This window comes from Symphalangus syndactylus, chromosome 17 (assembly GCF_028878055.3).
Source record: "Symphalangus syndactylus isolate Jambi chromosome 17, NHGRI_mSymSyn1-v2.1_pri, whole genome shotgun sequence".
Classification (NCBI taxonomy): Eukaryota; Metazoa; Chordata; class Mammalia; order Primates; family Hylobatidae; genus Symphalangus; species Symphalangus syndactylus.
The window spans coordinates 46,185,781-46,200,153 of NC_072439.2; the positions used below are offsets into that span (position 1 = coordinate 46,185,781).

Here is a 14,373-nt window from a genome sequence, read left to right on the forward strand (position 1 = left end):
AGGCTAGAGCCCTTACGAGAAGAAACACCAGAGAGCTTGCTTGCTCACACTTTCTCTGCCATGCAAGGACAAAGCAAGATGGCCATCTGCAAGTGAGGAGGACGGCCGTCCCTGAAGCCCAGCCATGCTGGCACCCTGATCACAGACTTCCAGCCTCCAGAACTGTGAGAAAGTAACTTTCTGTTGTGGAAGCACCCAGTGTATAGTGTTTTGTTATAGCTGCTCAAGTGGACTGATGGGTCCTTTGTGCTTGCTCTTTCCTCAATCCAGAACATTCTTTCCTCAGATCTTTGCAGGGTGCTAGACTTGCTCCTTGCCTTTGCAGGGCCCAGGGCAAAAGTGAAGAAAAAGGCTCCTTATTTTATGTTTGAAATGATAAGGCAAGATAACAAACTGCCAAATAAAGTGTACTCTATTCTGTGGCCTTGACAAGTGTTCATGATGACAATTTTTTAACGGTAAAGCTATGGCTATTATATAATAGAGTAGGCCAAACATCAATGTTCATTAATTTTAATAATTTTTGCGCATCTCTAGGTGTTCTATTGATGGAACAGCAATATTTAGAAACTTAATAAGATAAAGACTTACATAATTCAGAAATTATTACATGTTTTATCCATTAAACTTCTTTCTTCCTTTCATTTCAGCAAAATCACTATGTTTTGTAATCAAAATTTTCACAACAATCCATATTTTGTTGACCATACTGATCTAAAGGATGAAAAATAATGTAATTATATTCAAAATGCACAAAATTTGAATACATTTTAATGAAAAAGGCAAATTAAATGTAAAAACATTGCAATTATTCTTCAGGCTTTCAAAGAAGTTATTTTTTAAATGTTAAATTATTTATTAAAACTAGAAAGTACATTATCAATGATAACAAATGAACATCAAAATCTTAATAAAATTATTTAAATAAAGGTAAAATTTTATTTCAATTTTTTGAAAATTCACTTAAAATGTACTAAATATTTTTAGACATATAAACTACATACAATTGTAATATTCAATGTCCATTTAATGTAGGAAATGGAATTAATTATAATTAATTTAATTTGGAATAAAGTGAAATTAATTAATTTCTTCAAAACCACAAACCAGAATACAAGGGAAAGACAGGAAGGAAATGGGCATGTACTTAGCACTACTGGGAACTAATTTGTCATTTTGTTCTTTTTTTTTTTTTTGGAGACGGAGTCTTGCTGTCACCCAGGCTGGAGTGCAGTGGCGCGATCTTGGCTCACTGCTAGCTCCGCCTCCCGGGTTCACGCCATTCTCCTGCCTCAGCCTCTCCGAGTAGCTGGGACTACAGGCGCCCGCCACCACGCCCGGCTAATTTTTTTTGTATTTTTAGTAGAGACGGGGTTTCACCGTGGTCTCGATCTCCTGACCTCGTGATCCACCCTCCTCGGCCTCCCAAAGTGCTGGGATTACAAGCGTGAGCCACCGCGCCCGGCCCTAATTTGTCATTTTGCAAGAATCTATTCCTTTCTAAGAAGAAGGAGTTAACAATTACATTAATTTTTTTTTTAATTTTAGCACCTCAGCACAACTCACTTGTCCTTATGGTGTTAGGACACTATTGCCTTTTGTTATGAAGTCACAGAACAAGAGATTTTTGACAAGAATTTCCCTGGGGCCTGAGGAGTTTTATTCACAAGAAGAGATGTTTAAGGTCATGAACTGTGCTGTGCAAGCACCTATGCCTGACCCTGGGTAACAGAAGTGCCATGTATTCTTTAATAAATGTGTTTGTGTGTGTTTGTGATAGGTGGGGACCTCTAGTGTGCTGAGCCCAGGGAAGCTGCCCTCTTGCCTGAGTCTGAGTGTGGTATTACAAAGCTCACTCCTTTCATTCTTTCAGGTCTTGGCTCAAATGTCACCTTACAAGATACTGCCACCCCCCATGCACACACACATACACACACACACACACACACACACGCACAAAGACACACATGTATGCAGGCATGCACATATAAATGTTTATCTATACAGACATGTGCCCTATGACTGTCTGGTCCCTCTTCCTATTTAATTTTCCTCGGAGCACTGATTCCTACCTGATATATGTCATATATTAATTTTTTTTTTTGGCTATCGCCCCAACTAGAATACAAGCTCTGTAAATAAACAGACTGTAAATTTATCCTTCCACTCCAGCTGATTCCAGGCATGTGTACCTGTGTTTAGGGAGGTGGGAATGGGAGCATCAGCCAGAAGGTAATGCGAGGAATCCAGGAAAATGACCCAATTTGCCATTGCCCAGGGATAGTTCTGACAAATACCAAAAAATACTGTATTCCAGATTTGTACGTTTATCTTTGAAACAAAAGGAATCTTCTCATAAGGTTTTGGCTTGGAAGCTAAGAAATTAAGACTATATTTGCAGACAGTTCTCTTCAGTTTTCTGTAATGAGGACTTGATGGGTCTCTCAGAAGGCTTCCTCACCCTCTGTGGTCCACCTTCACTTGTTTTCTTTTATGAGGTCATGTGATGGCTAATACTGAGTGTCAACTTGATTGGATTGAAGGATGCAAATTATTGTTCCTGGGTGTGTCTGCGAGGGTGTTGCCAAAGGAAATTAACATTTAAGTCTGTGGGCTGGGAAAGGAGGACCCACTCTTCATCTGGGTGGGCACAATCTAATCAGCTTCTAGCAAGGCCAGAATAAAAATCAGGCAGAAGAACATGAAAAGACCAGACTGGCTTAGCCTCCTAGCCTACATCTTTCTCCCATGCTGGATGCTTCCTGCCCTCCAACATCGGACTCCAAGTTCTTCAGCTTTGGGGTTCAGACTGGCTTCCTTGCTCCTGAGCTTGTAGGCCTCGTAGGACCTTGTGATCACGTGAGTTAATACTCCTTAATAAACTCCCCTTTGTTTTGTCCCTCTAGAGAACTCTGTCATCACCACATTACCAAAATGAGACTCAACCTTTACAAATATGTATACATGAGAGTATTTTTTACTGAATATTAAAATGTCAAGTTATATCACACTGTAATCTTAGCACTTTGGGAGGCCAAGGCAGGCAGATCACTTGAGCCCAGGAGTTCAAGACTGGCCTGGGCAACCTGACGAACTCCCATTTCTACAAAAAATACTATTAGCCAGGTGTGGTGGCACACACCTGTAGTCCCAGCTACTTGGGAGGCTGAGTGGGGAAGATTACCTGAGCCTGGAGAGGTTAAGGCTGCAGTGAGCCATGACTGTGCCACTGTACTTCAGCCTGGGGGACAGTGTGAGACTGTCTCAAAAAAAAATGTAAAGTTATAAAGAAAAGGATGTTGTCTTAGCCCAATAAAACTAAAATGGAAAAACAATCAGCAAGATTACTACTATAATTGAAAACAAAAAATAATTTTGTTGGTAAAGAATTCTCATAAATATTATGTTACTGTATTTCCTAAGCTTTTTTGTCTTTTTCATTTCTTTACTGTCTTTCTCTCAAACCATCAACTGTAGATTATACCAGCAATAAGGTATATAAAGGAAGTCATTATAAAAAGAGTTAATATATCATGACCGAAGCCAAACATATATAGTGTCTTTATAATACCAGCAAAGGAGAAAAAATGTAGGACACATCCCATTAAAAAACCTATTAATGATACTTCACTAATAATACAGACTTCACTAGGTCAGCGGTTTAGCTGAAATAGTGGTCAACCTCATCAAAGTTTGCTTCCTTTTTCTCTATTGAAATATTTCTTCACTAAATTGTTTGTGGTGTGCCTATGCCAATGGCTTCAAAGCATTTTCTTTAAAAAAAAAAAAAACACCTTAAAACATATGCTCTCCCTACTGAAGTTTTATACAATGTATTACTCTTTTGGAAATTGAATATTTTAAATGGCAGTAACAATCAGCTAGTTGACATAAACATTCAGTAGCTACCCACAATATTTCCATCAAAGGCTAAATAAAAATATGAGATTTCATGTTTTATTCTAAAGACTTGGACTCCTTTATAAATAGACAGCAAGAACTGATAGTAATTTGTAGTTTTCTAGGAAAACTCTGCCACCTAGAATTTAAATATAGGAATCTATAGTTAGGAAAATGAAATAGACTTCATAGCTGTAGAGAGAAAATATGTCGTACAATTCACATACAATTATCTATGGAAAAAAGAGGGAGGGATATCTTAGTCATAGAATTGCAATGTTATAGGGCAAGAACTTTGTGAAATTCACAAAGCAACTTTACTTGAGGTTTGAGAAGTTCTTAGGGTAAAAATTACACACAGTAATCATAGCTCTAGGTCTTTCTTAGTTACCTGTGGAGCACGTTTTCTTTAACAAGTCTTCATTAAATTATGATGTGTCAGGAGATGTGCTATCCACTGGAGATGTAAAATTTAGTTCACATTCTAGTGGGGAAGAGCTACATTTTTTTTAATTACATTTAAAAATGATAAGTATACAATAGAAACATTTTAAACTACTGTAGAGTCACAGAAAAGGAAGCGATTACCTCTCTATAGAGAAGAAAGTTGGCCAAAGACGGCTTGCAGAGGAGGAAATAGATAACTGGCCTCAGTGGATACAAAATACATTAACACTCAGTCAACTCCACTTGACACCAGACTAACCGAATCTCTGGCACCTCTATAAACAGACTGCCTGATAAGCATGGCTAGTGGTTGCTTGTGTAGGACCCCACCCACTGGTATGCCTCAAACTTCTCTCACTTGAGCATTTGTGTGCTTTTCAAGAGTCAAGAGTGTTGATTCCCCAGTGTTTATGCCAGTTGTACTTACTATTGTAGTTACTCAATGTAATTAAATATTATACAAGCCAGTTCTATTTCAGCATGAAAGTGAAGAGAACTGAAGGTCTATAAAAGCTAATGCTTTGGAAAGACTTCATATGATAGCCATTATAAAAAAATTGAAATCGTGGTTACATCAGATATTGGTAAGACACCTATAGTAACTGGAAGAAAATTATAAACATCTAGATAGATTTTGTACTTGTATTACTTTGCAGGGGCATTAAATTTCTACTCATCTTGAAATCAAATGATATCAAAACTAAAAAATGTAAAACGATGTGAAAAGGATACAGATAATGCAATAGGAACTGTAAGAAATTGTATTAGTCTGTTTTCATGCTGATGATAAAGACATACCCGAGACTGGGAAGAAAAAGAGGTTTAACTGGACTTACAGTTCCACATGGCTGGGGAGGCCTCAGAATCAAGGCAGGAGGTGAAAGGCACTTCTTACATGGAGGCGACAAGAGAAAATGAGGAAGAAGCAAAAGCAAAAACCCCTGATAAAACTATCACATCTCATGAGACTTATTCACTACCACAAGAACAGCATGGGGGAAACTGCCCCTATGATTCAAATTATCTCCCACCAAGTCCCTCCCACAACATGTGGGAATTATGGAAGTATAATTCAAGATGAGATTTGGGTGGGGACACAGCCAAACCACATCAGAAATGTTCATCTGCAAAGTAAAAGCTTTGGCTCCACATTGAAAGTTTGACAATGAAATGATATATTTATACATTTTAACTTAAAACAATTAAAAAACTGGGCCATGCACAGTGGCTCACACCTGTAATCCCAGCACTTTGGGAGGCCAAGGCGGGCAAATCATTTGAGGTCAGGAGTTTGAGTGGCCAACATGGTAAAACCTCCTGTCTCTACTAAAAATACAAAAATTAGCTGGGTGTGTTGGTGGGCACCTGTAATCCCACCTACTCAGGAGGCTGAGGTGGGAGAACTGCTTGAACCCGAGAGTCAGAGGCTGCAGTGAGCCAACATTGTGTCACTGCACTGCAACCTGGGTGACAGAGTGAGACTAGTCAAAAAAAAAAACAAAAACCTATGGTCATGCATCACTTAATAATAGGGATACATCCTGAGAAGTGTGTTGTTACATAATTTTGTCATTGTGTGAACATCATAGAGTGTACTTACACTAGCCTACACATGTAGGCTATCTGGTATAGCCCATTGCTCCTAGGCTACAATCCTGTACAGCATGTTGCTGTACTAAATGCTGCAGGCAATTGTAACACAATGGTAAGTATTTATATATTGAAACATAGAAAAGGTAATGCATTGTGCTGTGACATTATAACATCACTAGACAATAGGAATTTTTCATTTCCAGTGTACTCTTGAGGGATCACCATCATATATATGTGCTTCATCATTGGCCAAAGCATTGTCATACAGTGCATGACCGTAATTACAAATAATTTTCATATATAGAAAAAGGTAATAAAATAAAGAGACAGATGATAGATAATTGATAGTTAGATCACTCTATCAATTACAGATCCAATTTCCTTGGTTAAGAAGACATAGTGGTTAAGAGCACAGACTCTGGAACCAGATTGCATAGGTCAAATTCTGGTTCCACCACTTACGAGCTATGTTGCCTCAGGCAAGTAGTCAAGTTAATCTCTTTGTACCTTAGTTTTATCACTTGTTGAAAGGGGCTAATAATATAGTTTTTCTAAGAGATTTATCTTAAAGATTAAATTAGTTAGCCTATATAAAGAACTTGGAACAACACCTGACACAATAAATGTTGTATAAGTCTTGGCTATTACCAGCGTAGCTATTACCAGTACTAGTAATAGAACTAGTACTACTACTAATACTGATAACTGGATTTTGCCAGGGAGAGAGACAGAAGAAGGATGGGAAGAGGAGAATGCATTTGCAAGAGGGAATGACCTGCAAACCATGCCAAATGGAAGTGTAGTGCATTTGGGAGAGATAAACAATGAGGCAGTCTTAGGTTTGATGGCAAAGTTGCTTTTCTGTCATTCCATTCCTAGTGCACCCTCTACCTCTAATTCTCTCTGCTCTCTTGATCATTTATTATATGTCAGGTTTTGAGATGCTGATGAACAAGAGTGATCTCAAAACTTCACAAATTTATAATTTAGCAGGAAATTTTGATATGTAAATCATATGTTATTAAGAATATACATGCTGTTAAGAATGTATTATACATTCTATATATAAAAATGTTATTGGTGCAAAGGACAGGATGCAAGAAACTGACCTGAGGGAATATGATGGAAAGTGATAATTGAGCTAGATGTTAAGGATGAATAAGTGTTTATTTATAAATCGCAGCATAAAATAATTAGCATCCAACATGCCTAATTGCCATCACTAGACTTACAAGACAAGGCAATCAGAGTGCCCTTTGCAAGTAGTTAGAACAACAAAGAAATCTTCTGACTACAGTAAAAGATTTGGAAAGTATAACATTTATATCACAAGGTCATTGTTATTTTCTATTTGATTTATCCTTGATAAAACTCTGAAATGTGTCATTGAGCCAAACCACCCTTAAGTCAAATGACTTCTGAAATACCTTTTTTTCTGTATTCCTATTTTTTAGCTTTCTCACTTAGACAACTGGCAAGATAAAAATGAACATGAAATGTTGAGAACCACCACCAAGAAAAGGCTATAACCATTGTTCACTGTCTTTCCTTTCAACACAATAAAAGGAGATTCCATAAAATAATTTCACTTTGATACCATGCATTGTGGGCAATCTCATTCTGGCATTTTCATTCTGTGCCTCATGTTGACATTATCGACATGAGGAAGGGAGAGAGCTAGCTTCTTAAGGAATGCTCACTAAATATTTGAAATGAGCAATGATGAGATCAAGCATTCAGCAACAGAATTCAGCATAGAAAAGCAGCTATAGCACCAGTCCTGAAGTTAACCAACCCTGGATCCAACCCCTACTCCACTACTTATTCGCTGTGTGACAATGGAAAAGTTACTGAATTGTGAACTTCAGTTATAAAATTCAGATACTAATTCTTACCCTCTACCATTTCTGGGATATCAAGTAAAATTTGTAATAGAACACTTGTACATTGTAGATAGTTAATGAATGTTTCTTGAATGAATAAAGTTATTTTCATTCATCAGCTTTTTGAAAAATACTTTATTGGTTTTTCATTACAACAGTAATTGTATTTGTCTGCTATGGTTGCCATAACAAAGTACCACAAATTGGATAGTTTAAACAACAGTAATGTATTGTCTCACAGTTCTGGAGGCTGGAAGTCCAAAATCAAGGTGTTGGCAGGGTTGGTTCCTTCTGACAGCTGAGAGAGAAGGATCTCTTCCAGGCCTCTCTCTGTGGCTTATAAATGGCTACCTTCTCACTGTGTCTCTTTACATTGTCTTTCCTCTATGTACATCTGACTCTGTGTCCATATTTCCCCTTTTTATAGGATACCAGTCATAAGGGCACCTACTCCAATATTATCTCATCAGAACTAATTATATCTGCAATGACCCTGTTTCCAAATAGGTCAAATTCTGAAGTACTGGGGGTTAGGACTTGAATATATAAATTTTGGGGGATGAATTTCAATCTATAACAGTAATAAAGGCTCTCTGTAATATTTCAAGCTATATAGGGATATCAAAAAAATAATATTGGCTGGGCGCGGCAGCTCATGCCTGTAATCCCAGCACTTTGGGAGGCCGAGGCGGGCGGGTCATGAGGTCAGGAGATTGGGACCTCCAACCTGGCTAACACGGTGAAACCCCGTCTCTACTAAAAATACAAAAAAATTAGCCGGGCGTGATGGCGGGCACCTGTAGTCCCAGCTACTCGGGAGACTGAGGCAGTAGAATGGCCTGAACCCAGGAGGCGGAGCTTGCAGTGAGCCGAGATCGCACCACTGCACTTCAGCCTGGGCGACGGAGGGAGACTCTGTCTCAAAAAAAAAAAAAAAAAAAAAAAAAAAAAAAAAAAAAAAATTAATATTCTCCTATGATCCTAAGTGAAGTAACTCAGGAACAGAAAACCAAATATTATATGTTCTCACACATAAGTGGGAACTAAGATATGAGAATGCAAAGGCATAAGAATGGCACATGGACTTTGGGGACTCAAGGAGAAAGAGTGGGAAGGGGTTGAGGGATAAAAGACTAGAAATTGTGTACAGTGTATACAGCTTAGGTGGTGGGTGCACCAAAATCTCACAAATCACCACTAAAGAACTTACTCATGTAACTAAACACCACCTGTTCACCAGTAACCTATGGACATACTTTTTTAAAAAAAAAAGAGAGATTAAGCTTAAAAAAAAAAATAGTCTCCTCCTCCAATCCAATCTCATTCCTCTGCTTTGACCAATTTTAACACTCTGGAAGTGTTGACATCCCCAAACCCTAGATGAATCCTGCTTTGGAATGTATCTTTCTGTCTTTCTTATGTCTGCACACTCACCCACCCACATACACACACATACACAGACACACACACACATGCATGCATGCACACATACACACACACAGCACACACAACACATATATACAGTCTTATCTTTAAATACATGTATAGTCTTTTTTATCAAAATTAAATCATCTACGGCCATACCATCCTGAACATCCCTATCCCATCTGATCTCAAAAGCTAAGCAGGGTCAAGCCTGGCTAGTACTTAGATGGGAGACCTCCTGGGAATACTAAGTGCCGTAGGCTTAAGAAAAATATGCAAAATATTTTAAAAATAAATAAAATTAAATCATATTATACATACTATTTAACTGCTTGCTTTTTTAATTCACAGTAAATCATGAATATTTTTCTTTTTGTCTTTTTTTTTTTTTTTTGAGACGGAGTCTCACTCTGTCCCCCAGGCTGGAGTGTAGTGGCTTGATCTCGGCTCACTGCAAGCCCCACCTCCTGGGTTCACACCATTCTCCTGCCTCAGCCTCCCCAGTAGCTGGGACTACAGGCGCCCGCCACCATGCCCGGCTAATTTTTTATATTTTTAGTAGAGATGGGGTTTCACCGTGTTAGCTAGGATGGTCTCGATCTCCTGACCTCGTGATCCACCCGCCTCAGCCTCCCAAAGTGCTGGGATTACAGGCCTGAGCCACTGCGCCCGGCCTTAAATCATGAATATTTTTCTAAGTCAATGAGCATAGACTTATGTAAATATTTGCATAATATTCTATAGTATAAACAAGCCATAATCTATTCAATTCTTTTCCTATGGGCAGGTATTCAGAGTGTGTCTTAGTCTGTTTTGTGCTGCTATTACAGAATACCTGAGACTGGGTAATTTATAATTACCAGAAATGTATTTGACTCATTGTTCTAGAGTCTGGGAAGTCCACGAGCAAGGTGCCACATCTAGCAAGGGCCTTCTGCATCATCATCCCATGGCAGAAGGGTGGAAGAGCAAAAGAGCAATGACAGAGAGACCAGGGGGCCAAATTCATCCTTTTATCAGGAACCCAGTCCCACATAACTAACCCACTCCTTTGATGATGGCCTTAATCCACTCATGAGAGTCGTCATGACCTAATCACCTATTAAAGGTCCCACCTCCCAACGCTGTTGCATTGGGAATTAAGTTTCCAATCCAGGAATTTGGGGGGACAGATTCTAAGCAAAGCGGGATGTATCTAGGGTTTGGGGGTGTAATTTTTTTAATGCAAAAATATAGTTTTACATGTCTTTTTCCTCAAAAACTAGTGCTTTTATTTATATAAGCTACATTCTGAGAAATATCACTTCTAGGTCAAATATATGCAAATTTAAATTTAATATTATCAGATCACTTTCAAAAATGTTTTAGCAAGTCACATACTCACCAATAGTGCTTAATAATTATTCGTTTTCCCCACACTTTTGCCAAAGTGAATTTGATCCATTTTTTAAATCTTCTACATCTCTGATACATGAAAAATGATATCTCTTTACTTCTCTAATATACATATCCCTGACTACACTGAGGTACAGCATCTTTACATATATTTATTGGCTATTTGTATTCCTATTCCTCTTCTGAGAATTGCTAGATCAAATTGTGTACATATTTTTCTATTATATTTCTTGTCTTTTATCCATTTGCAAGAGTCACTGTTATGAGGAAAATTAACACCTTGTCACATATATGGCAAATATTCTTTCCTAATCTACCATTTGTCTTTCACCTTTATAATGGTGTCTTTTGCCATTCAGAAATGTTATGTTATTATGTAGTCAAGTCTATCCATTTTTTCTAATGGTTTCTGGATTTTTCTGCCTTGCCTATGAGGGTCCCTATCCTATCCCCGAGGTCATTCATAGTCTCTTTCATTATAGTTTGATGTTTTTTAGTTATATATCTTCCTACCTAGGTCATTTATACAGCTGGAATTTCTCCTTGTATTTGCTGTAAGTTCCAAATCTATTTTTTTCCTTTCAGGTGAATATTCCATTATGTTAACACTATTTATAAGGTAATTCTTCCTTTTCCCACTAAATTGAAATGTCAGCATCATCATATATTAAGTACTTATTTTGAAGAATACCCAAATCAGTTTCTGTGCTCTCTGTTCTGTTCCACTGATTGATTTGTTCACTCTTGAGCCAATATTCATATTATTTTGATTGCAGTAGCCATATAGGGAGTTTTATTAGGTTGGTGCAAAAGTAACTGCAGGTTTTGCCATTGGAAAATTACTGTACACCAGTAATTGCAAAACCTGCAGTTACTTTTGCACCAACTTAATAAAATCTGTATGGTAAGCTCCCCTTTACTATTTGTTTTCTTTCACAGTTTTCTTGACAGTATTTCTATGCTTATTCTTTCACATTAGCTTTATTTTGATAAGTTAAAAACAACAACGATTGGCCGCAGTGACTCACGCCTAGAATCCCAGCACTCTGGGAGGCCGAAGTGTGTGGATCACCTGAGGTTAGGAGTTCTAGACCAAACTGACTAACATGGTGAAACCCCGTCTCTACTAAAAATACAAAAATTAGCCAGCTGTGGTGGTGGGTGCCTGTAATCCCAGCTACTCAGGAGGCTGAGGCAGGAGAATTGCTTGAACCCAGGAGGCAGAGGTTGCAGTGAGCCAAGATCACACCATTGCACTCCAGCCTGGGTGACAAGAGCAAAACTACTCTTATTTAGTCAAAAAAATAAATAAATAAATTAACAGGAATGAAATTCTGATAATTGTTTTAAGTTTACATACAAATGTGAATATTAATGATATTCCCTATCCAGGAATAATACACATGGGCCACATGAAGTTGATATGAAAGCTGTGGTTTAGAAAGGTTATATACCTTGCCTTCCAAAGCCGCATAGCTAGCTAAAGACAGAAATTGCCTTTAATATCCCTCTAGTGCAAATTTTACAACATTAGTAACCCTTTTATTCATATCTGAGAAGGAAGGTTGTATCACCTGAGGTCAGGAGTTCGAGACCAGCCTGGCCAACATGGTGAAACCCCGTTTCTACTAAAAATACAAAGATTAGTTGGGTGTGGTGGTGGGTACCTGTAATCCCAGCTACTCAGGAGGCTGAGGCAGGAGAATTGCTTGAACCCAGGAGGCAGAGGTTGCAGTGAGATTTCCTTGACTAAATTACTGAGATTGTCCTTGACTAAAATACATGGCAGCTTAGCCATTTACAGGGCAGTCAGATGCAAGCAGAACTTGACCAAGCATGGCACCAGTTTATAAGCAAATTGCCAGCTTTCATCCGAATAAATTCTCATTCTTCAAAATATCTAGATTTCATAAGAATGAGAATAAATTTCCACTTAATAAGTATCTGGTACACTCTTGGCTCAAACCTGTCTTTACCTATATGAACTTCTGTTACTATAAATTAATTTCTTGGTTTAAAAGTGTATTCTTCTAAAATGTAAATATTATTATAAAGATTACTACACACATTGGTGTGAATTGGTTTAATTGCTGCTCTTTTAAGAACCAGCTGGCAAAGTCCCTATTGAAATTAAAATGTTTCTCTTGGAGGGGTGGGGCACGGAGAATGGTTTTAGAAAATGGGACGCCACTTCAGAGTAGCTTAGGCTAAACAGATTGCTGAGAGATATGGGGAAGCTGGAAACGTGGAGGGACTTGACAAGCTCAGAGGATCCCAGAGCTGGGCAGGGATCCTCTTACAGGAGAGTAAGAGCCACGGAGCCACACCAGTTATTTCACACTTTCCTTTGGGCTAAGAACTTTTTTGTTCAAGACAAAACATGAAAAAAGAACTTCTGTTCAGCCACCACTAGGTGACAAATGGAGCAAATCATCTCTACAAAATCAGGTGTCTTTCTATATTGACAGCAATTGTATCCGTCCCATGCTCAGAGGAGCCACTTCACTTAACAGGAAGTCCAGTCACCATTTGCCATCACTCCTGCTCAAAAACAATGCCATTTTCAGAACATTTCCAAAGCTCAACCAAAGAGCAGCAAGAAAATCAGTTTTAAGGGAAAAGCCTTGCCTGAAGCTGGAAATGAATTGACAAGACATGGAGCCACTAGGCAGCAAATAGGAAAACAGATAAGGAAAAAGCCAGTCAGTTTCAATAAGTTACCAAAGTCAGTTAATTAACCAGTCAGTACTATGGAGCACCAGCTATGTACTGGTTAAATGTAGTTTTAAAAATTACTCAGTTTAACAGACTGATATTGGGTACGCATCGCCTGGATGCCCAATGCTTCTGCACATCTCCATCCTTTTTTTGTTCTGGACAGAATAAAATTAGATTCTGCCCTTCTTATTAAATCAAGGTGGTGATGTTGCACATAAATTTTCTACTTATTCGGCTTATGTTTTATATATATTTCTTTAAATCATTGGATCAAAGGCACATTTAAAATATTTCTTCAAATGAAATCAGGGCATGACGTAAACTGATGAGCGAATAGTTTTCATGATAAAGAAAAGTAATGTCAAATTATTATTTCAGAATGTAGGGTAAAATATCAGTCACATATTCATTAACTTATTAAGAAGATTAGCATCTATCCTAAATTTATATGTGGGTATAGTAAATTTACTGAAACATTTTTAAATGAAAGGAATATTTTTAAATGTGATACAAAAAATGTCTATTATTTCAAAATTTAAAAGACATTTCTCAATATTCTGCAACAATATTTTAATACAGCCAGGTGTCCAAATCAATTTGTAATAGACATATGCCTCCACTAAAAAATAAAAACAAAAAACCTCCTAAGAATGAAGGTTTGTGGAAGTGATGCTGGATTAGATGAAGTCCTGGGTTCTACACCAGGTTGTGACCTTGAGTTTGCTGTACCTTTATAGCTTTTTGTTTCCTGTGCTGGGGATATTACACATAGTTGATAGAAGACGAAAATGAGATGAGGCATAGTAATAGGCCTATGGAACTGCAAAAAGCTGTCAAATGCAAAGCATTCTATATCATACAAAATTAGTGTACTTTACTGCGGTGTGTTTACAAACTTCTCTTACTGTTAACATCTTCCATTCCTTGAAAGAAAATAGGACATAATGAACTGATAAAATTAAAAAATTTTAATGCCAGTATCAAACTTTCAATTCAATAGAAAAGCTCACTA

The 14,373-nt window shown here is 37.7% G+C and overlaps 1 long non-coding RNA gene and 1 pseudogene across 2 annotated transcripts in view; one reads left to right on the forward strand and one right to left on the reverse strand.

Moving 5' to 3' along the window:
• LOC129467035 (uncharacterized) overlaps positions 1-14,373 on the reverse strand; it is a 116,172-nt gene that overhangs the window by 11,496 nt on the left and 90,303 nt on the right. For both annotated transcript variants that reach the window (XR_008652235.2, XR_010116420.1), the window contains exon 7: positions 592-714. This is a non-coding gene — a long non-coding RNA (uncharacterized lncRNA). The remainder of the gene's footprint in view (positions 1-591; positions 715-14,373) is intronic.
• Positions 9,394-9,511, forward strand: LOC129467095 (uncharacterized; annotated as a pseudogene).